Source organism: Macrotis lagotis, chromosome 2 (genome assembly GCF_037893015.1).
Source record: "Macrotis lagotis isolate mMagLag1 chromosome 2, bilby.v1.9.chrom.fasta, whole genome shotgun sequence".
Taxonomy (NCBI): Eukaryota; Metazoa; Chordata; class Mammalia; order Peramelemorphia; family Peramelidae; genus Macrotis; species Macrotis lagotis.
Genome location: NC_133659.1, coordinates 170,528,149 through 170,553,908, shown reverse-complemented (window position 1 = coordinate 170,553,908; position 25,760 = coordinate 170,528,149). Strand labels below are relative to the sequence as shown.

General features: G+C 39.4%; 1 protein-coding gene and 1 long non-coding RNA gene across 9 annotated transcripts in view; one reads left to right on the top strand and one right to left on the bottom strand.

Moving 5' to 3' along the window:
- Positions 1 to 25,760, bottom strand: part of BCAS3 (BCAS3 microtubule associated cell migration factor) — an 851,656-nt gene that overhangs the window by 26,319 nt on the left and 799,577 nt on the right. The window lies entirely within an intron of this gene.
- LOC141513583 (uncharacterized) overlaps positions 1 to 25,760 on the top strand; it is a 74,945-nt gene that overhangs the window by 46,356 nt on the left and 2,829 nt on the right. Inside the window, exon 3 of the long non-coding RNA XR_012475827.1 lies at positions 24,551 to 24,686. This is a non-coding gene — a long non-coding RNA (uncharacterized LOC141513583). The remainder of the gene's footprint in view (positions 1 to 24,550; positions 24,687 to 25,760) is intronic.

Below are 25,760 nucleotides of genomic sequence, written 5' to 3'. Positions count from 1 at the left end.
AGTACTGAGGTGATAACCGTTAGTAAACACTCTGGGCAGCCAGCGGCTCCATACATCAGCAAAGAGGGCCAGATAATCCTGAACTTTGGTGGCTGGGACAAAGGCCCCTGGCTACTCAGCCTGCCAGGATTTATACCAGCAGCAAGGGTCACTGTGAGCTCCTGAATTTCATCAGTAAAGGCACCCCTTTGATTTATCTCTTGTCTAACACTGAGGCAGATTCCTGGCACTGATGGGACAAGCAGTCACAGCAAATGGAGCAACGAGGGGAGGCCCCTCTAAGATGAACACCCAAGGGCTTTCCTGGAAGCCAGTGGCTTGAAAATCAAGTTTGTCTAACTGGAGACTGGGGTATGAAAGGATATGAAGAGGTATCCCGCCCTCCCATCTCCCTTCTTTTCCAAAAGAACTAATATACACTTGAGTGGCAATTGCATATTGGGTGTTCCTTCTTTAGATCAAATTATATATGGTATAGGTGACATGGGTAATGTACCTCAGCATACCACTGACTCCTCCTGTGTTTGTGTGCTATAGGACAGGAAACACTGGGTGGATCCATAACTATTTTCCCTGGAATCAAATTCCAAGGCTCCAAAAGTTCAAGGACATACCAATCCTTGTCCTTGCCATTTGCAAAACTTTGGATAAGTAATTTCATCTTTCTCCATTTGTAAAATAGGGATAAAACAACCCCATTAATCTACAGCTCTAAGGATACACAGGAAAAAAAGGGATATGTATGTTAAATATGGTTTCTTTTGGGAGTTCTTTCCTCCTAGAAAGTAAGTGTGATAAAGTACCAAAAATACTGATGAGAGGTCAGAAGGGTCAGAAGGCCTCTCACTTATAAAATGAGGATAATAATGCTGGTCCTCATGGGGCTGTCGTGAGAATACTCTAAGTTAATGTTATATGAACATAATTTGAAAATGATACAGTGAGAAGTCTTGCAGAAATTAGATTTAGACTAATCCCTTATACCATATTCCACAATAAGTTTCTTTTTTGTTTTTTAAGGTTTTTTAGGTTTTTTAGGTTTTAGGTTTGGTTTTTTTTTTTGCAAGGCAATGGGGTTAAGTGACTTGCCTGAGGTCTGAGGACAGATTTGAACTCAGGTCTTCTTGACTCCAGTGCTCTATTCATTATGCTACCTAGCTGCCCCCCCACAATAAGTCTCAAATGATATATGAGCTAAATATAAAAGGTCATATCACAAATTAGGGAGGAAGGAGGTACCTTTTATTTTTCCCCCCATTTATTTATTTATTATTATTTTGTACAAATAATGTTTTTTTATACATTATTAAAATATTCTTGTTTAAGAGTAAACATAATACCCCTCCCCCCAAATATAGACCCACATGAGCAATAAAGTAAATGGGAGATAAAAAAATTAAAGTTAAAAATAATAATAATAATAGGTATGGCCAGGTGGTGCAGTGGAAGGAGCACCAGCCCTGGAGCCAGAAGCACCCAAGCCCAAATCCGGCCCAAGACACCCAACAATCACCCAGCTATGTGACCCCATGTAAGCCACCCCAACCCCATTGCCCTGCAAAAACCAAAAAAAAAAGAAAAAGAAGAAAGACCCAAAATAAAATAAAACAGTAATAATAATAATAATAGTAGGGGCAGCCAGGTGGAGGACAGAGCACTGGCCCTTGAGCCAGAAGTACCCGGGTCCAAATCCAGCCTCAGACACCCAGCTGTGCAGCCCCAGGCAGGCCACCCAGCCCCATTTGCCCTGTAACACCCCCCCAAATAATAATAATAATAATAATAATAATAATAATAATAATAATAATAATAATAAAAAAAATGTGCTTCAGTCTGTGTTTCAACACCACCAGCTCTGTTGTGGGTGGATCACATTCTTTATAAGTCCATCACAAAAGTTACTTCCATATTTTTCCACCATTGCCATTGCTGATCGCAACTCCCTCAATTCGTATTAGAGGTACCTTTTAATAACCATGTATAAGTGAGGAGTTCTTGATCAAAAATGAACAGATTACCATAAAAGATAAAATGCAATATGTAACAAATCATTTATGAAATAAAACTGGAAAGTTTCTTTAAAAGTGAGATGTAGTTAAATGTAAAAAGAAAAACAATTAACTGTGGGAAAAATCCTTGGAGTAAAATTTCTCTGATAAAGATCTTAAATCAAAGATATATAGGAAATTTATATAACTATATAAGAATGTATAAAAACAGAAATGTTTATTGATTGATGACTAGAGCAATTCCTCAATAGCTGAATGGTCAAAATATATGAAAAGACAATTTTCAAAGGAAGAAATTTAAATTATCAATCCTATAAAAATATTTCAAATAACAAAGAGATATGGAAATTAAAATACCTCCAAGTTTCTACCCTATATCTGAAAAATTAGCAAAGTTGATAAAGAAGAAAATGGCAATTGTTGGAGGGTTTGTTAGAGGACAGGAACACTGAAGCATTGCTGATGGAGTTATCAATTGCCTTAACATTCTGGAAAGTAATTTGGTACTATACTCCCAAAGTCATTAAACAATCCATTCTTTTTTGATCTATATAGTAATAAATAAATACACACACACACACACACACACACACACACACACACCCATAGAGGTCAAAGACAAGGAGAAATGGCCTATACCACAAAATTTTTTAGAGCAGCTCTTTTCTGTAATAACAAAGAACTAGAACAAAGTGAATACTAATTAATAATTTGAGTGGTCAAACAAATTATGAGAAATGAGAGTCACAGAATATTATTGCACCCTAAGAAGGGATAGATTCAGAGAAACCTGATAGGATTTGTGTTAAGAGATGCAGAGTAAAGTAAGCAGAGATAGGAAAATAATTTATACAATGATTCAATAGTGTAAAGAAAAACAACTTTAATAAATTTGATCTGTAACCACCAGTCATGATGCCAGATGAAAGTTCCTCAACTCTTGGCAAGAGGTGATTGTTTTAGAGGTACAGAGTAAGATATATTTTTAGATGTTCAAGAATTGACATGTTTTACTTAACTATACTTGCTATAAGAAAGGGCTCAATGGGAGAAGGGAGGGGAATTGTTGGATAGTGAGAGTGATGCAAAAAAGAAAAAAAAAAGAAAAGTGATGAAATATTTAAAAATGCACCAAAGAGAACAAAGGAAAGTTCAGAAGGGGATATAGTGGGGATAATTTTGTTAGTATTACATTGTATTTAATAGAGATTTATTCACCCAACAAATTTTCTAATAAGTTTACAATTTCTTTGCATATAGAAATTTCATATGTTTATATGTTTAAATTAATAATAATAACCCAATATGTCCCCATGGAGGGAAGTGGGGAGGAAAGAAGGTACTGGTTAATGCCTTTCCAGAGTATCACTCCAGATTCAAAAGGGCAGTTGCATTGTCCCTTTAGTCTGAAAATTTTCCCTCTGACACCCATGCATTCTTATTTTCCAGGGAGAGAAGAATTCTTAATGGAGAACAGGAAGCTCCCCTTCCCCATGCAGTCCTCTGAGGATAAGTTCACAATGGCTGACGCCTGGGAGCCAAACAGTCATCTTACCCTAGGCAATGCTCAGTTTGTTTTACATGGGCAAAAGGTTGAGCATGACTACTAGAGCACATGCTAACTCCCATGTGTAGGATTTGCTACCAAAAGATGACAGGGTATGCTGGCCAGAGACCTCACTGGATATTTAGGGCCCCCAATGAATATAAATAACAACTGTTATTTGTAAATGTATAAAGGATAACCCTTTCAAATTTGGAAAGCACTTTATAGATAAGATCCCGTTTGAGCTTTACAATAAGACCTGTTTGGCTGGTAGGAGGAAAGGGGAGGGAATGAGTTCTGGATACTTCACAAATATCAGCTCCATCTGATCCTCACAATAACTTTCTGATGTGTGATCTAATATAACCTCAATATTTATAGATGAGGAAACTGAGAAAAGCAAAGGTTAAATGATTAGTCCAAAGGCATATAGCAAGTAAGCACTTGGGGATGAATTTGATCCAGGTCTAGTGAGTACTATTGGTATTATTATTGTTGCTGTTATTTAAATTATTTTACAGATAAGGGTCCTGGGACTCAGAGAGGTTTACAAGATCATAGGATTATAGATTTAGAGCTTGAAAGGCCCTTAGAATTCCTCAAGTCCAACCTCCTTATTTTACAACAGGGAAACTGAGGCCCAGAGAGGTTGACTTGCTCAGTCATATAGGCAGTAAATTGCAGAGGTGGGATTTGAATTGAGATTTTCTTTTTTTTTAATTTTTATTTAATGCAAAGGGGTTAAATTGACTTGCCCAAGGTCACACAGCTAGGCAATTATTAAGTGTCTGAGACTGAATTTAAACTTAGGTCCTCCTGACTCCAGGGCTGGTATCCACTTCGCCACTTAGCTGTCCCAAGTTGAGGTTTTCTTGACAGCTAAATTTCATAAAGACCCTTGCTAATTTTGAAACAGCTATTACACAGGCTCCCTGAAAATTAGATATAATCACAGCCCCTCTTTATATGACTCTTTAAGGTTTTAAAAGTGCTTTCTTCAAACTAGTTTCAGAAGCAGGTAGAATGAGTACCAGTATTCCCATTTCACAGATAAGGAAACTGAGGCTCAGAGGTAATATACCTTGCCAAGGACCATGACACCAGGACTTATATTAGGGAAGAGAGGAAAAGGAGACAGCTGGAAGATAGTCAGCAGCTAGAAGTCATTGCTGAGATTAAGGAGAGTCAGGAGTGGGTTGAGGCAAAGGACACCTGCATCCATTAAGGTCAGACACCAAAGTGGGATCAGAAAGCTGGCTAGACAGACAAAGAATGAGCCTGGTAGGAATGTCAAGTCTGGTGTCTCTAGGAATCTGGAGTAGGGCAGACAGACAGCAGGGCAGGTACAGGGCCTTTCATAGAGTAGGTTATCAGTGAATGTCTGTAAATGGTACAGCAGGTAAGGATCAACATAGTCTGTGTGGCACAAGAAATGGAGTCTTTCAGAGAGGGCTGGAAAATCCACTACAGCCAGGAGGTGAGATGTAGTTGAGTCCAAAGGAGGGTTAAGACTAGAGGATTCTGTTGATGGTAAAGGGGCAAGACAACAAAGAAAGAGGCACGACCCAGGGATAGTTGACCTGCCTTTGATTGCAAGCTTTAAAGCACAAAGGACTTGTATCCAAGGGACCTACATTTGGAGCCTAGCTCTGACACTTAATAGTTGTATGACCCTCCCCAGGCAAGTAGTTAACCTTTCTAAGATTCAGTTTCGCCATATATAAAATGGGATAATAATACTTGCATTATGACCTCATACAACTTTTGTAAGAAATGTGCATTTCGAAACTTTCAGTACAATAGAAATAAGAGTAAGTAAATATAGAAATAGAAATAAATAGCTGAGTTAGCTCTTCAGTGCAAGGGTTCTGATTTCTGGTCCCAAGGATCTTTCTACTTCTAATATTCCAGACAGCAAATAGTTTCCACAAATTTAAATGAAGTGAATATGGTTTATAAATGCGATAGAATCTTGGAAGTGAGCTGAGCAAATGATTGAGGATATATAGTTCTAAGATCCTGAGCAGGTAGGAAGCCACAGAGTCTCTATACTATGGTCCTTGCAGAGATTGTTTCACCAGTAAAAACCCCAGGGATACTTCTAATAACAACAATGATTATGATGACAATAACAACAATGATGAAGATGATAGCAAACATTTAGGTAGAGCTTTAAGGTTTGCACTTTATATTTTATCTCATTGGAGCTTCAGAACAACTCCATGAAGCATGTGTTATTATCTTCATTTTTATAGATAAGAAACCTGAGGTAGATAATGGTTAAGGGACTAGCCTAAAATCACAAAGCTAGTAAGTGTCTGAGGCTGGATTTAAACTTAGGTCTTCCTCACCTAGGACCCAGTTGCTCTATCCACTTTGCAATCTAGGATAACATTAACAATCATGGCTTAGATTCTTAGATTCCTTCCTTATATTACAAAGGGGGGTGGTGGTGGAAGGACCTATTTGTACAAAAATATTTATAGTAGCTTTCTGTGATTGTAAAGAATTGGAGATTGAGGGGATGCCCATCAATTGGGGAATAGCTGAACAAGTTGTGATATGATTGTGATGGAAGATTATTGTGCTATAAGAAACAATGAGCAGGATGTTTTCAGAAAAACCTATTAAAACTTATGTGAACTGATGCAAAATGAATTGTGCAGAACCAGGAGATCACTGTATATAGCAACAACAATTTGTATGTTGATTCACCATGAAAGCTATTCTCAGCAATACAACGATCCAAGATAATCCCAAAGGACTCATGATAAAAAATGCTATTCATCTCTAGGGAAAGAACTGATGGAGTCAGAATGCAGACTGAAGCATACTACTTTTTGCTTTATTTTTGTGTGTTTTTTCTTTTGATCTGTGTCTTCAACATGATTAATGTTTTGATGAACATAATGAAATATGTTTTGCATGATTGTACATGTAGAATTTACATCAAATTGCTTACTGTCTCAGGAGGGGGCAGGTGAGGGAGGGAGGAAGAGAATTCAGACCAAAATTTTTTGAAAAATGAATATTAAAAATTGTCTTTTTTGGGAAAAATAAAATATTTTTTAAAAAGATTCCTTCCTCAGAAGGAACTACATACAACATTCTGGATATAATCAGAGTAGGACAAAACACAAAAGACAGATAACCTCTCTTGTTCTAGATATTAATTATGTCCTTTTTTAATGCAGACTACAACTGTATGATCTCCTTTGGTTGTCACATTATAATCCCTCTGATTCTATATCCTTTTCACATGAACTAGTGGTATCTATCTACAATTCCTCCATTTTGAGTATGTGAAACAGATTGTTTACCCTCAAGAGTAGCACTTGACTCTGATCATCTCTATTTAATTTACTTTTAGGAGATGTTATCCACTAAATCTAGTGTATCCACTAAATCTAGTGAATAAGTGAGGAAGCTGGGATACAATCTTGTATTCTTTCCATTATACCACGAAGACTCTTTTAGGAATGGCTTTGTGTTGTTGGTGCTTCCCAGTGAAGAAGCTCTCATACTGGGACATTATACATGAGTTCTACCACTTGGAGAAATCACGTCTGTCTTCTCTAGTCCATTTCCAGAAGATTTGTCTCTTTTATCTCTTCTCCCTTCCCTAGAAAACTGGGGAAGAACTCTTTGCAGGTAGCACTCAGTGGAACGAGGGCCAGGCCTGGAGTCAGGAATACTCATTTTCCTGAGTTCAAATCTGGTTTCAGACACTTACTAGCTATGTGACCCTGGGAAAATCACTTCAGTTTCCTCAACTGTAAAATGAGCTGGAGAAGTAAATGACAAACCACTTCAGTGTCTTTGCAAGAAAACTTCAAAAGGGGTCACAAAGAGTCAGGCACACTGAAAAACAACTAAACAACAACCACCTGGGGATGGGATGAGGAGACAAGGAAAAGAATGAAAGAGACAGCATAGATAGGGTGGTTTACAGCACTGGATATGAAGACAGAAGGACCTGAGTTAAAATTCTGCCTCAGTTGCTTACTAGCCAAGAGACCTTGGGCAGATCCCTTACCAACTCTGTGCCTCATTTTTCTCATCTGCAAAATGGGACTGTTGGATTTAATAGCCTTTGAGTCCTTTCCAACTGTAAGCCTATGATTCTATCTATGAGCTCTCCTTTACTGTCAACTCTGCTCTGAGTGAGGGATGGTTGGGAGTGAGAAGAGAATAGTCAATCAACTTGGCTCTTAAGAGAAGTCATAGAAATGATGATAAAGTCAGTGTTTTTTGATGTTCTGCTGGAGGATGCTTGGCAAAGGGTGAAGATACAATCTATTCTGTATATTCCAATACCAGCACCAGGGGAGAGAGAGAGAGAGAGAGAGAGAGAGAGAGAGAGAGAGCGAGCCTTCGAGGAAGAGTCTTAAGACTTTAAAACAGTGACAAATGTCTCCCAAGGATGGCAAGGTGGACAGAATAAATATAAAGTTGGCAATGAAAATGATGTATATTGGAAACTAGAAACGCTTGGAATGGGAGCAGGGTTAAGGAAAACTTCACCTTAGAAAGGCAGCTCTGACATAGTAGAAACTGATTGTTTTACCCAGCTCCTATTTCTAGTTGTGATGCTATAATCAATTCCTTGGACAAGTTGCTTTCTCTATGCCCCAAGTTTCCATATCTATAAAATGGGAATAATATACTTACATTACCTACTTCACAGGGTTGGGGTGGGTAAAATATCTAGCAAACTTAGCTCTATAAATGTATTTATTGGAAAGTCTCGTGCATGTATATCAAACCTTCCTTTTTCCCTTTGTACTCACCATCACACACTTCTGTGGTAATACATTTCCTGCAGTGACAGCTATCATTTGACCAGGACAGAAAACTCTGCTATCATTTGCTAGCCTTTGAGTGCTTCTAAAGGAAAATTGCTGAGTTTGGGGAAGACAACTTCCTCTTGCCCACAGAGGACTGTCTATAAAATACAGCTCCTTGGAAATCCTCCTCCTCCTTGCTCTCCTCTATTCTCTGCCTCTTCCAACTTTTTACCCAGGCAGAATCCTACTTCTTTCAGAAAGGTTTTTTTTAACCCCCTCAAATCTGTGGGGAATATGCACTTCACTCAATTCCTATTGCAGTTCTATGTAACTGATATGATACAACATATACAATTGTGCAGGTATTAATTGTATTTTGATGTGTTTGTCTCATTTCCTCATCTTGGTGAAGGCAGTACTGTACTAGACTTATGTTTGAACCTAGTATAGTGCTCTGTTCACACTCTATGTAGCTGATCCAGAAAGTTAAGCCCAATTTTCTAAGACCATACCCTCAGGGTGAAGAGCAGAGATAAGTATGTGGGGCCAGAGACAACAGAGAGGGAGTATTACCTAAATGAGAAGAGGCAGAAAGCCAGTGTCGCTCTGGGAATTGGGGATGACCAAATGATCTGCCTAGGAATGCATGAGGAATCTGGGGGAAAGCCAGGACATGCCTCCAAATCTTCAAGATAGGTCATTATTCAACATCCTAATTGGGCCTGATGGCCACCATGCTGGGGGTAGGATTCTCTGTCTTTTGTATGCTATTATCAGATCTCTTTTCTTCTTATGTCTCTTCACTCCCATATTTTAGGGTGTGTGTGTGTGTGTGTGTGTGTGTGTGTGTGTGTGTGTGTGTGTGTGTGTGAGAGAGAGAGAGAGAGAGAGAGAGAGAGAGAGAGAGAGAGAGAGAGAGAGAGATTAGGCAATGCTACCACTCTGCCTTTCTGGGACACGGGAAGGAATTGGGCTCTGCTCATATCTCATATCTCTCCCAGCTAAGGAAGATGCCAGGGTCCATATGAAAGTTTCTTCTTTTTAAGGTACAGTCCTGCCCTTGAAGCTAATGACAATAGCAAAGCTGTTTAGGCTGATATTGATTATTCTGGTCTGGATAGAGGACTCTGCATTCAAACCAGAACTTCCTTAGCTTCCATCTAAGCTGGCCTTCCTTCAAAATTTAAGGCCTGTTGGGACCATAAAGACACACCAGTGCAAAGGTTTGGTTCAGGAAGAGAGGCCAACTGATTTACTTTGGTCATAGGAAAGGGGCTATTGGTCACCTGTATGTCAGAATATGAGCAACACAAATGGACACTTATTTCTGGGTTTCCCACTGAACAGAAACTATTTTTAGGCATAAGAGGGTAAGGCTGGCAATAGGATTTGCTTCATCTCTTTCCTTAATTCCTTCAGGCAGTGTTTAGGGTGATCACTCTCTCAATTATACCCTGAGTATTTGTCAACCTTGAGTTGGTACATTTATTCTATTTATCCTTGGATCCATTCAACCAATTGTTGGAGTTAGATCTGGGAGTGGTCAGACAAATGGGATTTGAAGGAGTTTGTGCCTGAAGTGTTGGGGATGGGGGGGGGGGGGGTCAGAGGATGCAGCATTAGCAAGATCATGGAATCATATAAACACGTGAAATGGGACAGGGAGCATCAATAGGCTGTGCATAGATCTTTGACTGAATGGATACATGTGGTGAACATGTTGGACAATCCCAAGCCAAAGAATGCAGCCCAATGAGAGTTCAGCCAGTAAGCCTTCATGGTGGCTTCAAAGCAGCCTTTATGGCTCTAACGTGATACTTTCAGATTATAGACTTTGTGGGCTGAAACAATGGATTGCAAAACAGATGACCTGGGTTCCAACCTCATTCTGACCTCTTGATTTTGCTTTGTAACATTGGGGGGCAAGTTGAGGAACTTGTTTACCTTTACAAAATATTAGGAACAATGAAGTATTCATTTTGGAGTTTCTGAACTGGTACAAGTAGATGATTCTTATGTAATTAACAAAACTAATGGGTATTAAGAGTCCTTGAAGAGCCAAGGCATCACCTTGTATGCCACATGGCTTCCAAATAGTATTTCCTGAAAAATTCTAACATTCCAGTAATAAACCCCCACCAGTTAAGTCACCAGGAAGGGGGTTGGATGGGAGGGGAGTAAGATTGTATTTTTTTCCTAATTAAAGACAGAGGATCATACCAGAGCTATCCAATTCCTCTAGAGCAGTGAGCCCTAAAAGTGAAAAAAAAAAGATCTGGGAAACCCTGGGTCAGAAGATATGGCTCCTAAGTCTGAGTCAAGAGGTCTGTCCTGAAGGATACTGTAGGCTGGTATTCAGGTTCCTCAATCAAGCTACTTGGTTTTTATTTCTGAATTTATATAACCAAGCTTTTTTGGAGGATGATTCTGGGGCCTCCTTACTCTCTTTTCCTTGAGGAGGCTGACAGGAAGCCTTGGAGGCTCAGTGGGGATAAGCCCTGGAGAAGGCTCATCTCATACTCTCCTTTTCCCTGACCCTCCAGTGCGGGGGTGGGGGGTGGGGGGGTGGGGGGGGGGGGAAGGCAATCACAACTGCCATAGTGGGTAGGAACCCTAGGAAGTCTTTTGACTTCATTTTCCTAGCAATTCCCCTTGATGACCCAGAGGATTTTCCTCCCTAGTACATTTGGGGGATTGGTTTTGATTCAGTCAAGGGGTAGACAGAGCCTCCTGTTACCTGACCTAGGCCTGACTTTTCCCCTCATGGCCACACTTGGCTGCACGCAATGTTGATTCTCCCCTGTGTACATATGACATATTTCTTCTTAATTCATATCTGGAATGTGCACTGACTTGTACATGAAAAACAGCAGCAGCAGTTCCACCTCTGTACAGATTTCATAAATTGGCAAGGGAGGCACTCTGGAGGGATTTCACAAAACACCCACCTTGGAAAGTAGTTTCCTGGATCTTTCAATTTCTTCCCTACCTCCCCACCCCCAATCATCTTGGCTAACTGGGGTGAAGATCCCTAGGGACCCATCCTGAGAGAGTGGATGGTAAGTGTCAGATCTTGTCACTACATCATCATGATATCATCAAATCATCAGTCTGCCTGTGAATTCAAGGATTGGAGGTCTCAGTATAAGAGATGTCAAAAGAACTCTATTTCTGCTGAGGTAGCTCCATGAACAAGTCTGCCCAAACTGGTCTGACAATGGAATTTCCAATACTAGAGGTTATGAACTCTTTCTTTCTCTATCAGTAAGTCTGGCAAAGATGAGATTTTGGTTTTTCTAGGCAGGACTGGAAGCATCATTTACCAGATACTGGGCAATTGAAACAATCCTCTAGAATGCTTTATATCTTTCCCACTGATGATGGGCAAAGAATGGCCAACTTTAGTAGAGAATTCCAGTATACCATGACACTTTAGTATAAAGACACTGATAGTTTTGAGATTTTGAGTTTAGAGATCATATTGAACCAAAAGAAGATGGGGATACTATAATATATTGATCCTCCAGATAAGACACACTGAATATAAAAATATAAGGAAGGTTTTGGCTTAATATGCTAAGAGAGCTGTTAGCACTCTAAAATCAAAGTTACACGATATAAGAATACATTTAAAGCAATTACTACCTATGCAGTCTTAAGATATACTTTCAGAATTGTAAAATGTACTCAAAGAGATCAAAAACATAATGGAATAGGATGAGGTGCATATGATTGATCCCTGTAGCCCTGGTCTTTTACAGGAGTTGCATAGGAAAATGCCTTTGGTGAGACAACAAAAGATAAGTTTCTATCCTGATACTTTGATTTAACTACAGAAAAAGAGTGATCATTTTATCTGTTTTTGCAAAAGTACATAGAACAGGGGAAGTAGTGGATACAGTACCAGTCCTAGAGTCAAGAGGACCTGAGTTCAAATCCAGCCTCAGACATTAATATTTACTAGCTGTATGACCTCGGGCAAGTCACTTAACCCATTGCTCCATAAAAACAAAAAAAAGGTATATATTCTAAAGGAATAATAACAATAACAGGAGAGCTACTTGTCCTTGGAACATTTGTATCTAAACCCATCAAAAAGATGATGAAGTGATAACAAAAACAGTTTATATAGCACTTTAATGTTTGCAAAAACTATCAAAAAGATGCATTCTCTTTTCACCTCTGCAACTCAATCTACAACTTCCTTCATCACCTCTTTCACAGGACAGTCTTAATCCTCTCCAGTTGCTGGTGTCCCACTATCAAATTACTTTGTATTTGGCTTGTATATATTTTGTATAATGTGCACATTGTTCTCTGCTCCTCCCTTCCCACCCCTTAAATGGAAGCTTCCTGAGGGAAAGGATTGTTTTATTATCATCTTGGAATTCTTACAGTTTAGTACAGTAACTGGTGAACAGTGGATGTTTAAAAACATTTATTGAATAAATACATAAAAGAACTTTCTGCTGATTATCTCATTTAAGCCTCACTACTATCCATCAAGGCAGGTACTGTACACATAGTTGCCCCCATTTTATAGATAAGGAAACAGAGGTTTCAAAGAAAGGCCAATGTCTTGCCCATGGTTATATACTGAGCATTTGAAGCAAGTTCTGAACACAACCTCCCTGTCTCAAGATCAGCACTTTGTTCATTCTGTTAAGGTGCCTAAAAGGTATCAGTTCATTTGGCCAAACCCCAGTGTTAAAGAGAGATGCTCTGGTATTTTGAGAAAAAACAAAACAACACTGTATCCTTATTTAAAAATAGATCCCAAATAAATAAATAAACCTAAGGTACTCAAGCCAAAAATAATTCTGAAGTCTGAAACCTGGGGCCCAGGAGAACTTTGTTTTCATTAATCAGAGATATTTCTAAAACCATCAGATTTATCACGGCTGAATTTCAGAGGTGAAACCCAATATATCGTATATGCAAAGAAGCAGTGCTTGTCCTTTTGGATTATTTTTGACCTTTCATTCTCCTTCTTGTGTCATCTCTACTTCCTCAGTGAGAGGGTTCCTTGTTTCCCCTGTGGTTTTACCCAAAGGAGCTCTGACCTGGCCAGCTCTGGATGCCAGAGCCTGATACTAGACCCTAGGTGGGGCGTGCAGAGGTCTTTGGACAAGAGAGACTTGTGGTCAGACTGGTTTGGCTGCTGTGTAGAGCTTACCAGCCAGGACTTCACCTTCACTCTAGCCTTAGCAGCAGGGGGAAGGATCCATGTCACATTGAGGAGGAGGAGACAGCTATCCATTTCTCCATTCTGATACTGGTGAGGGCAATGGACCAGTTCTCATCAGGTTCTAAGTAATCCTTTACAATCAGGGCTGGATTCTCATCTTGCTTCCATATCCAGAATCCCTGAAAACCTAATAGCAGGTTTTAATGCTGTATCCAAGAAACTGTACTGCTTTCCAATGGCAGAGGTACAAACTTGCAAAGCACTTCACAATTAGGAGATGGGGCTAGGAAGATCAAGATTAGAATAGGAGCTCTTCTCACTCTTTGATCCTCCCACATAATAATCAATCCAACAAGCACTATTAAGTACAAAGTAAGTGCCAGATTCTAGGAATATAATCACTAAAACTAAGCATACCCTTTTCTACTGGAAAGGCATGGGGAATAAGAAGTCCGCAGAAAAGCAAATACAAAATATTTATGAAGTAAATACAAAGAAAAGTTGGGGAGGAATGATGGTAGCACTGGGGACAGGGCAGGAAGAAAGGTCTTATGTGGGAAGTGGAATTTGAGTTAGGTATTGAAGGTTATTATTAGAGTAAAATAGGATTGGAGTTCCAAGAAGAAGAGGGAAGAATGGACAGCGTTCCAGAGGAAAGTTTGTACAAAGACAACGAGATATCAGAGACAGGAACAGAGAGTAGGTTAGATGGGTTAGAATTTTGAATATATGATGAGAAGTCATATGAAGTATATCTGGAAATATCGGTGGAAATAAGATTGTGAAGGGTTTTAAATGTCAAAGGAATAAGTTTTATATTTTGTCCAAGGGACAACAGAGTCACAAAAGCTTTCAAAGAAGGTGAATGCTGATTTTAAAACTGAACCTCCTTTCTTCTTTGGATTCAAGTATCACCTAATGTTCTGGGGAACCAGCAAGCGTGTGGTCAAGTCCACACTCATTGTTCTTTCTGCATGAATTCATATCATAGTGTTATCTTAGAGGACAGGGGAGGATCAATGGCTTCCCTGTCCTTCTTTCTTTCCACAGGGAGGCTCCCAAACCCTAAGATCAAGTTTGGATGCAGGGAGTTTATAGTCTGAGCTACAGCCTAGTTCAGAGGATGAGGGGAGTCCTAATCTTTCTCACTGCTGCCCCTAATTCATGAGAAAAACTTTGTTTATTCTCTGCCTCAATCGATAGTGAACTAATGACTATATGTATACCTAGAAGAAACTGATTTTCCTCAGTGAGCTTAGAGATCTTTACTCCATTTAGATTATACTGAAGTTCTTCAGCAAAAAAGAAATTTAGAAATAGCCTAAGGAAAATAAATCCTCCTAGTAGTTTACAAAAGTCAGAGTAGCCCCAGGGTTCTTTCCTTCCCTTGAAAAACTTGCTTTCAAGATCACATACATTTAACCAAGGATTTAATGAAGTAGCCCAGTGTTGGAGTGGACAAAATACTTTGGTTAGAAAGCTCTGGTTCAGGAGGGATGGGAATTCAGGGAAGCCTGGAGGGATTTACATGAACTGATGCTGAGCAAGATGAGCAGAACCAGAAAAACACTGTACACCCTAACAGCAACATGGGGGTGATGATCAACCTTGATGGACTCACTCATTCCATTAGTGCAACAATCAGGGACAATTTGGGGCTGTCTGCAAAGGAGAATACCATCTGTATCCAGAGAAAGAACTGTGGAATTTGAACAAAGACCAAGGACCTTTAATTTAGGGGAAAAAAACTGATATCTTATTGTCTGATCTTGCGATCTCTTATACTTTATGTTTCTTCCTTAAGGATATGACTTCTCTCTCATCACATTCAATTTGGATCAATGTAGACCATGGAAACTATGTAAAGACTGGAAAATTGCCTTCTGTGAGGGGTGGGGGGAGGGAAGTAAGATTAGGGGAAAAATTGTAAAATTCAAAATAAATAAAATCTTTAAGAAATTAAAAAACAACAAAAAAAAAGAAAGCTCTGGTTCAGATTTTACTTCGTATACCTAACTAGCTATGGTGTGCCTCATTGTGACTCACTTTCCACATCTGAAAAAATGAGAAGTTTGGATTCCATGTTCTCTAAAGTTTAATTTCAGCTCTAGAGCTATGATTCAGTTTCTTCATTGCCCATGGCCTTTGATGACTTTCTAAGATGGTTTTCCTGGGACAGTGGGAACCATAGTCTACCAGCCCTCTTTGTCTAAATAGTTCAAAAAAGGCCATTCAATTGGTCAATGTTCAGACTTAGGCAGAAGGTAAGTCATGTATTAATGGATCACAGGTAGAAATTTTGGGAGATTATCTTGGCCAATCACCTCATCTGAGGCCCAGAGATTTTATGTGATTTGTCCTAAGTCACTCTAGTAAAGTAAGGAGCCAAGATGGTATTCAATACTGGTTTGGGGAAAAGTAGAGAAGAGCACCCATGTCCCAGGTACATATCTAGTGTTAGTAACATGGTTTCATTAAACTGATGTTTAACTGGAGTGGGTCTGTTGCCTTTTGGTCCCCCCCCCAACCTTTTAATGAGTTTAAACCTCAAATAGCCCCCAGCTGTCAGCCCTCCATCTCTCTGCAGAGTTCTAGGGCTCTGTGTTAAGTGTTAACAGTTCCGGGGCTGAAGTTAACACTCCATTAAAACAAATGAGAGAACTTCACACCTCCTGCTTCTAAGCTTCCTTCAGTGACTTCTAACCAAGAGTCCTGCTTGATTGAATATGAGGTGGACTGAATATGAGGAGCAGGGGGTACAACAGAGGAGGTGGAGAGCTTTTCTTCAATTTTTCTTTCAATTCCAGAGGCTGCCCTGGTAACAAAGGACCTAGGGGTCTGTGTTTCTTTGCCTATGTTTTTTACCCTAGCCCTCAGTCCTTACTTTCTCGGTAAGAAGTGTGTAGATGAATGAAATTGGGCTTGCCTGTGGAGAAGACAGGGCTTGTAAGTTATAAAAGACCCTGTATGAGATTCATTAGCAAGTGTGAAAAATGTCCAAATCAGAGCATCAATCTGGTTATAATTTCACTCAAACTCAGCTGGTCTCATTTTAAGCTGTGCTGAGGTTTTCTATTAAGATGCTGTCTGGGCCATGATCAGAAAATGGGGTGGAGTCCTATGTCAGGACACAGCCTCCACCCCCTAGTTTTACTATGTACCATGGGGGCCAGGATGGCAATCACGATGTCAATGTTTCCCTAGCTGATAATAAGTTCAGGAAGACCAATTTAGCTAATTTCTATCATTTCTCAATATCAAAATATCCCAAGAGATATAGTCTATTTCTGTTAAACAGAGGAATTTAAACAGATTTTATAAGGTTCACTGTTTGAGGCATGGAGAAGAAAAGGAATGCATGTGCAGAAATGTTTCTTTGGACACTAAGTTATTCATCCTATATGTACAAAAAATGCTCAGAGCTGCATTACTTCTGATGACAGAGATCTGGAAACAAAATATAGATGAAATGGCAGGGATAACAATTTGGTCAAGCAATATCACTGTGCCATAAAGAGGAAGAATTCAGAGAAAAATGAGATTTGTATAAAGGCTAATAGATCTGGGTCTCAGTTTATTCATCTATAGAAGAAAGATCTTTGATTAGATAAACTCAAGGAATCTTCCAGTTCTAAATCTATGGAAGCATGGGAACACAAAAGCAAAAAGAACACTATCAACACTGACTATGGAAATCTTCATGAAGTCAATAGGAAGAGGCAACAAAACTCTGATCAACCACATAGTAAATGTTAGCACAGGCATATGTTGGAGATATTGCAGGTTCATTTCCAGGCCACCGCAATAAAGTAAATATTGCAATAAAGCAAGTCACAAGAATTTTTTGTTTCCTAGTGCATATAAAAGTTAAGTCTATACTATGCTGTATTAAGTATGCAATAGTATTATGTCTAAAAAATGTGTATATCTTAATTAAAGTACTTTATTGATAAAAAATCCTAAGCATCATCTGAATCTTTTTTTTTCTGGTAAAGGGTTTTGCCTCAATGTTGAAGGAGGCTGCTGACTGCTTAGGGTGGTAGTTGCTAAAGGCTGGGGTAGCTGTGACAATTTTGTAAAATAAGATCACAGTAAAGTGTGCCACATTGATTTTCCTTTCACCTGATTGCTTAGAAATCATTGTCGGGTGGGGTGGCTAGGTGGAGCAGCTAGGTGGTGCAGCTAGATGGTGCAATGGATAAAGCACTGGCCCTGGAGTCAGGAGTACCTGGGTTCAAATCTGGTCTCAGACACTTAATAATTACCTAGCTGTGTGGCCTTGGGCAAGCCACTTAACCCCATTTGCCTTGCAAAAACCAAAAAAAAAATATCATTGTAGGGTTATCAATAGGCAAAATTTTAATATTTTTGTATCTCAGAGAATAGCAAGGCCCAAGGCCAGTCAATGGAGGAGTCATAATACATAGGACTAAGTTAACTATGGGTTCACTTTTATGAGTGAGGTGCATGGCAATACCAAACAATTACAATTGTAAAATCAAAGATCACTGATCACAGACCACCCTCCCAGATATAATAATGATAAGGAAAAAGTTTGAAACATTGAGAGAATTGCTACAATTTGACATAGATTTGACACTGTTGGAAATATGACTCCAACAGACTTGCTCAATTCAGGGTTGCCACAAATCTTAATTTGTACAAAACAAAAAATCAACCCAAGACAAAAAAAATCCTGCACTATTGATGAAATGCAAAAAAAAGAAGGTATACCTGCATCATCTTGGCCACAATTAAAGAACACACCCCCTTTAGGTTAATAATTAATAACTAGTATTATAAAGGTGTCTGGGTGTTTACTGGGAAGAATCTGTTGTGACAAAATGAAATGTATCAATAAATTTATAAAATGAATAATTATACTCAAAAACATCCATCTGTTCATGGGAGGATAAGTTTAGAGCTGAAAGGAACACAAAAGTTGCCTAATCTACCTTTCCACTTGGTAGTTATGGAATAGTTATGGAAGACATAGCAAGTGACAGAGCTGGGATGGGAGCTGTAAAGTACATAATAGATTATAGAAAGAACAGAGATTTACCCTAAGGAAGCAGATATCAGACAGTCAAGAAATCTAGGTAGAGAGAGTCCCAGGGTGCTCCTGTTATTTTGACAGCAAAGTTGCCTTAGTGTTAAAAAAAAAAATCACTGGAGTACTGTATCACCCAAACTATTTAGGTTCATCAGATATAAAAATATCTGACCTTAATGAGTTTACAAATTCACTGAAAAACTAAAGAGCTGTGTGACCATGGGCAAGTCCCTTGTCCTCTCTGAGCTTCAGTTTCCTTATCACTCTACACAAAGCTTTCTATTTTTCAAGTCTTTTCACATACACAAGATTTCTTTGGACCTTGCCAACAACTCTTCGAAGGAGCCAATTTATTATCCTCATTTTCTATATGAGAAAAGTGAGGCAAGCTAGTGATACAGGAAGGTCTGGAGTCCAAGAGACTCATTGCCACAAAAAGAGATGAGCCTAGAATGAGACTCTTCTAGGATGGAGAGGAATAGATTCACAGCTCATTTCTCACACTCATTTCTAAGGTGAAAATGAAAGTCAGACAAAAGTTCCCTATGCTGCTTCATTTCCCAGTCTTTGGGGCCTGACATAATATTATCATCAATCATATTGTTCACTTGTATAGCACACTTTAGAAAGACCTTTCTCCACAATAACCCTGTGAGGTGGGTAATGAAAGGTGTATTATCACCATTTTAAAGATGAGGAAACTGAGATTCCTAGAGGTAAAAATGACCTGTTCTGTCTCAGATCATATGATTAGGGATCAGAGCTGGAAAAATTCAAGTATCCTAATTCCAGGTCTTTCCACTTACTGCCTCTTCTAAAACTGCTCCCTTTGTTATTCCACATACTTTGATCAACCACACATCAAAAGAAAAAAAAAAGCTTAGACCCTGTAGATAATAAGAGTTGGAGAAATGTTTGTGGCATGAATGAGTAATGAAATTTCATTGATCCACTTAAACTTGATTGTTCTAGAGTAGAGGTGTCAAATCCAGGTGGCCTGGGGCATTCCTGCTGTAGCCAGAGCCAGATTAAAATGTAGTTATCCTCTGGTCCTGAGGGTAATCTGGATGCCTGCTGCCTTGTTAGGATGTGATGGCCATATACCTCATTGTCAAAAACTGCAAATGTGCCATACTGACGATTGGACCATTGAGACACAGGTTGGCAAAATTGTATTGTTGAAAAGTTGTCACCTGAAAAAAAAATCACTATACTGGTGTTATAACTGGCATTTTTTTTCTTTGCAAGGCAAATGAGATTAAGTGGCTTGCCCAAGGCCACACAGCTAGGTAATTATTAAGTGTCTGAGACTGGATTTGAACCCAGGTACTCCTGACTCCAGGGCCGGTACTTTATCCACTGAGCCACTTAGCCACCTTTGTATAACTGGCATTTTTGAAACACCCTGTTGCCTCTCTAGTGTGAGAGGGAACCACATCTTAATGGCCAAGGATTCCCAGAGCATCCAGACCATCATCAGAAGTTCTGTTTTCTACAAGATCAGGCCTATTCTGGAAAAGTCAATGAGAAGGTTGTTTTTATACAACATTTCCCTCACTATAATCAACATAAAGTACATGTCATACCATCATTCACTTGATGCCATGATGATCTTTTTTGATTAAGAATGATAACAATAACTAACTAAAAACAGTTGAGAAATATTGTAAATTTTGTTGCCTCAGAGAGATCTTGTAATGGATTCTTTATATTTTCAGGACTGGCCAAGGTCTGTGGCTGGGAATAAGAGCTGGTGATTTCATGAATTGTGCTTTTGTTTACACTCAAATAATTCTTTAAATGAGGCTACTATGATCTTACCTTGTATTTTTAAAAAAATAAACCACAGATTATGTTAATAAATGGTTTTCTTCTAAGTTTTCTGTTTTTATTTAAGGCAATGGGATTAAGTGACTTGCTCAAGGTCACACAGCTAGGCAGTTATGAAGGGTCTGAGGTCAGATTTTGAACCTCCTGACTCCAGGGCTGGTGCTCTATCTACTGCACCACCTAGCTGCCCCGTAATAAATGTTTTTCAGAGTCAGTATTTGGATCAGTGATCTTCCTGTTTCTATTATTTGAGTTTCATACCACTGTTCTAGAAGATTATCAACCTAGTCTATAAAATCTCTGGCATTTCAATTTAGAGTTGTTAAATTTGGAAGAGATTTCAGATATCATTGATCCATTGTGGGAGGGGAGAGGAGAATGGAGGAAGATTAGTGATGCAAAGTGTTTGTGGTTATATAGCAAATAAGTAGAAGAGCTAAGATTTGAACCTGGTTTTTTTTTCGCCCATTGTATACTTTCTCATTCATGAAATAAAAATCCAGGACAGGAAGGGTCTCTGGAGGTCATCTGATCCATCCTGCTACTAGAAGACAGCACTTGTCTATCATGTTTTATAAGATCTTCAAAGAAGCAAAATTTCCTACCTTCCCTGGGAAAAGGGAGTCTTCCTCAGATGGGCTTTGCATCCTGTGGTCTAATTATATGAAAACCAAAGACCAACTATATTTCTGTTTACCTCACAGTAATTCCTAGATTGAGCTGTTTAACTAAAACCTTGACAACATAAATGAAAGTGTTTGGATCAACATGATTGTGTTGTGTTTTAATTTCACAAATCCTGTACTTCCCAAAAGAACACTTAAACACTTAACACCTCCAATCAAGTTCAATCACTTCAAAGACTTCCCACACTTAACTCCAATGAGAGCAGAAAGCCTTGTTTAAGGTGATCTATTTCTGTTTGGCAATCTGTTTCTGCATTTCTTCAAGGTAAGATCATAGTAGCCTCATTTAAATAATTATTTGAGGAATTATTTGAATGTAAACAAAAGCACAATTCATGAAATCATCAGCTCTTATTCCCAGCCACAGACCTTGGCCAGTCCTGAAAATATAAAGAATCCATTACAAGATCCCTCTGAGGCAACAAATCAGGAATGTCTGCTTTGTCTAAATATGGTGCCTCTTCTCTAATCCTTTAATATTCAGTCTTAATAAGTTGCCTTCTTTAGATGAGATGACCTCTCAAGGTCCCTTCCAGTTCCATGAATCTATGAAACAGATCAGACAATTAGAAGGGCAAGCAGGGAGGGTTGAAAGTTTTGAGGATCTGCAGAGAAAGGAGCCGGCTGGCCCAAGCTTCTACCTAACGCCTAGACTGTTGTCTCAAGTATCTATTTCAGGTCACTGCTGTTAAGAATTCTGGGTGCTGGGGAAAGCTGGCTCTGAGGCAAACACTCAAACTCTTGTGATATTCTATCACATCACAGAGAGAAAGGGACACACTGATTCCTCTCCCCAAACTGTAAAAAGGTCTCCAAAACCCCACCACATTTGACAGATGAGGAGACTGAGGTACAGACAAGGTTTGCCTAAGACCACCCAGTTAGTTAATGGCAGAACTGGGCCTAGAGCCCAGTTCCTTGATTCCCCACACAGTGCTTAGAAGTTTAAAAAAAAAACTTTCCTCTTTGCTTTTCACTCACACTATGGGGATCCAACAGTGAAAGACAAGCATATTTTCCCTCCACCAGAGGAACAAAAATGTTCTTGGTGGATTACCTCACCTCCTCCAGATGAAACATCCCACCAACCAGAAGAGAGACCTGGCCTCAAAAAAAGTGGTCAGTGCTTTTTTTTTTCCTCCTAAGGTAGAAAATGAATTCCAGTCACTGTCTGAAACCCAGTATTTATTTGGTCTTCCCCAACTCTGAGATCATTTATATATTCAGATCCAAGCTACTGTCTAATAAGCACTAAGCCTAGGAGAAGGACATCTAATTGGCAAGTGAGATCAGTCTGAGGTTGCTGAAGAGATGTTGCAGTTGGATTATCTCTTCTTTGGTCCCAACACAGAAACCCTTGCAAGGGGTCAAGGAGGTTATGGGGGTTATCAAGCTAAATGCAGATCAAATTTCTGTAAATTCATAGTTGCCATGAAAAAAGAAGTCATCCCTTCTTCCCGGTAGACTATAAGGTCCTTAGGAACAGGGACTGTTTCATTTTTGTCTACGTTCAGAATTTAGAAAACAGAGTATTTTGCACCTGGGTGATGCTTAATTCCACTCCAAGGAGCATAACTTCACTCCCTGGCATAGGTATAAGAGAATCCAAGGCTGCCTGCATGCCACACTGAGGCATCAGAGTACATGGGCTACCTTGGCACCTACCTAGAGTGTCTAAGGCCCAGACTCAGAGGAAGACCTCTGGCATGCTGGTTGGTAGATCAAGTATGAAAGGACTCAAATGGGCCTGCAATCTCATCAATTTCAACATTTCCTCCATCAGAGCAGATGGAGGCATCCATGCCTGCCTATCAATGCTTGTCTATGGCAATGGGGAAGTCATGGCTAGATAGAAAGACATATAAAAGACTAGGAGGCTTTAGAGGCCTGTATGCCCTATAGAAGCCTACAATATGACTATTTAACTGTCTCCAAAACTAATGAAATCTGAGATTATATTAACAGAAAAAGGGTCCAGAGCCAGATTCTTCACTTAGTAGGAAAAACACGTGTCTCTCTTTGTGTCTCAGGTTCATCATCTGTAAATTGAAGGAATTAGACTGAATAGTTTCTTCCAGCTCTAAATCTATAACTAGATCCAAATCTTTTTGAGGCATAGTCTTCTCATCTGTAAAATGGAGGTGACAGTCCTTCTTCTCCTCATCATGAGGCAGTCTGTTATAGAGGAAAAACTTAGGGACCTAGATTCAGGAGAGAATCTTTTAAATCCCGGTTCTGAAGCACACCAGTTGTGTGCTTATTAGCTTGTCTGCATCCCAGCTTCCTCATCTATAAAAGGGGGAATAAGTTGACAGGGTCATGGGAAGTGTGAATTATTATCATCTTATCTCACTGGGACTGTTTCAGGGAAAGTGTTTTTTGAGAACCATAAAGGTCTGTATGAGACATTAGCTGCTAGTCTTATTACAAATTTTAACAATAATAGAAATTCCCAATTCCAGAGAGGAATTAAGGGGGAAACTGGAACCATCCATCTTCTCTAGATTTGCTGGGATTCTAGTATTGGGGAGTAGCAAGGCATGGAGGCCTTTAAGTCCCTTAGGGCTGGAAGTCTTCTCCCAACCTGAACACCAGGTTCCCATGGATAGAAAAAACTATAGATATTGTCAGGAAGATGGAGTAGCCCCCCAATTTCCTAACATTTCTAATGGCCTATCTTTCTATTTGTGTCTATAGGTTAGATCTAACAGCTTGTAAACTGAGGAGCTTTGGGTCATGATAAATTAAAAATAAATGTTTTAAAGGTTTAAAAGCCTGTCCTGAAAATGATCATCAGACCTATACTACTAAGGCATGGACTAGGTCAGAAACTGCTGAATCTTGTGTGATATGTGGTGTGGAGGAAGACTCAACTGAATCAAAGGCAGGAAGGAAAAAATGCCAACCCTGTCTGAAGTTCCCCCGTGAATAGATTCTGGAGGTTTTGGCCTTGTCACTTCTCATCTTCATCAGACAGTTGGTAGCTGTGTAAGGCAGAGTAGCATAAAAAGGTGAGATGATTGAAAGAAAGGGTGATTGTGGCTGGCCCAGCCCAGCCTCAGGCAGGCAGCATTTAACTCAACTTATCCAGATCCTGGGCCATTTCCTCCTGCTAGGTCTGGAACTGACAATTTTGGGGAAGAGGCAAACCAGTCTCTCTATTAGGATCAGGGCAAGTGATCCCCACCCTTTCTCAAGAGTGAAAGAAGGTCCTATGGGGAAGTAAGCTCCTTCTCTATGGGATACAGTGTAGCTTTCCCTGACAGGCTTCTGGGTACCATATGCAGAAGAAAGAGAGGAGAAGGTGAAGGAGATAGTCTCCTTTCACACAACATGGTGTCTAACATATAACAAGTACTTATTAAAAACTTTCTAATTGACTAGATGTGAAGTGGACTTATTCTGAGCATCCAGAAAAAGACTGATACATATTTGTGCCTTTTCTTTTCAGGCATGACTCTGTCGGCATTGGCTTTGGAGGAAAATTAAGCTGCTTTTGACTGTACAACACTGAGGATAATGGCAAGTTCCTGGAAGATGAACTTGTAAAGGAAATCTATTGGGAAGTGCAAGACAATCAAATTCAGGTATAGAGGAAGAATGATGGACTCAGACCTGAAACTAAGGTCCAGGCACTGAGAAGACCACATGTGCCCTTCTCCTTTCACAATGAGAATCATTTAAAAGTAGTACTACATTAATCTGAACATTGACTGTATTTACTCAACCCTCAAATTTGGCTTGGATAAAATCTGAGTATTGCCTATAATTGGGATTATTTTTCAATATATATGTAAATGTCTTGTCTTTTAAGATATCCAACCTATATCAGTAACAATATGGTATTTGTTCTGCAGTTACATATTTCATATGGGATAAAGCTCTACGCTTTGTAGCACAAGGGACTTGAGGTTTGGTGAAGGATGGTTTCATCAGCAACTGCATTGCTGGTCAGTTCTCACAAAGGTACTGCCCCAACCAGAAGATGTAGGTCATGAAGATCATTAGAGAGTGGTATGTGCATAGCTTGCACTGAAGGTGGCATTGTAAGAAATGCTAGGATCAAAATAGATCATCTGCTTTACAGACAGTACTCCCTAGCCCTGGTTCTCTTCTGCTTTCCCTGCTCCTGAGCAAGCTGGGATAAAAGTGATGGAAAAAAGTATCTAGGTTCAAATCTGGCCACCTTCTCTTGACCTCAGTGATCTCTGATATTAAAGATAGAGCTGAGGGGCAGCTAGGTGGCACAGTGAATAGAGCATCAGCCCTGGAGTCAGGAGTATCTGAGTTCAAATCCGGCCTCAGACACTTAACAATTACCTAGCTGTGTGACCTTGGACAAGTCACTTAACCCCATTGCCTTGCCAAAAAAAAGATAGAGTTGGACCAGATGATCCACTGAAGTTCCCTTTTGGCTAGTTCTAAACCCTTGAGTTTTATCATCTGTTTTTGTTCATCTTCTTTACAACCTGCTATTTTGAACTTGAACCACCCTGGTTCATAGCTCTATCCTTCTCATGGCAGGATTACTCAAGTTGTTTTTGGTCATTAAGACAAGAAGAATTACATTTTTGTTATTGTAGTAGTGTTTCTATCTGAATCACTTTGATCTTAGGCAGTACTTCTCTTTCTCAAAAGTGAAACAAATTGCTCTTTCGGAG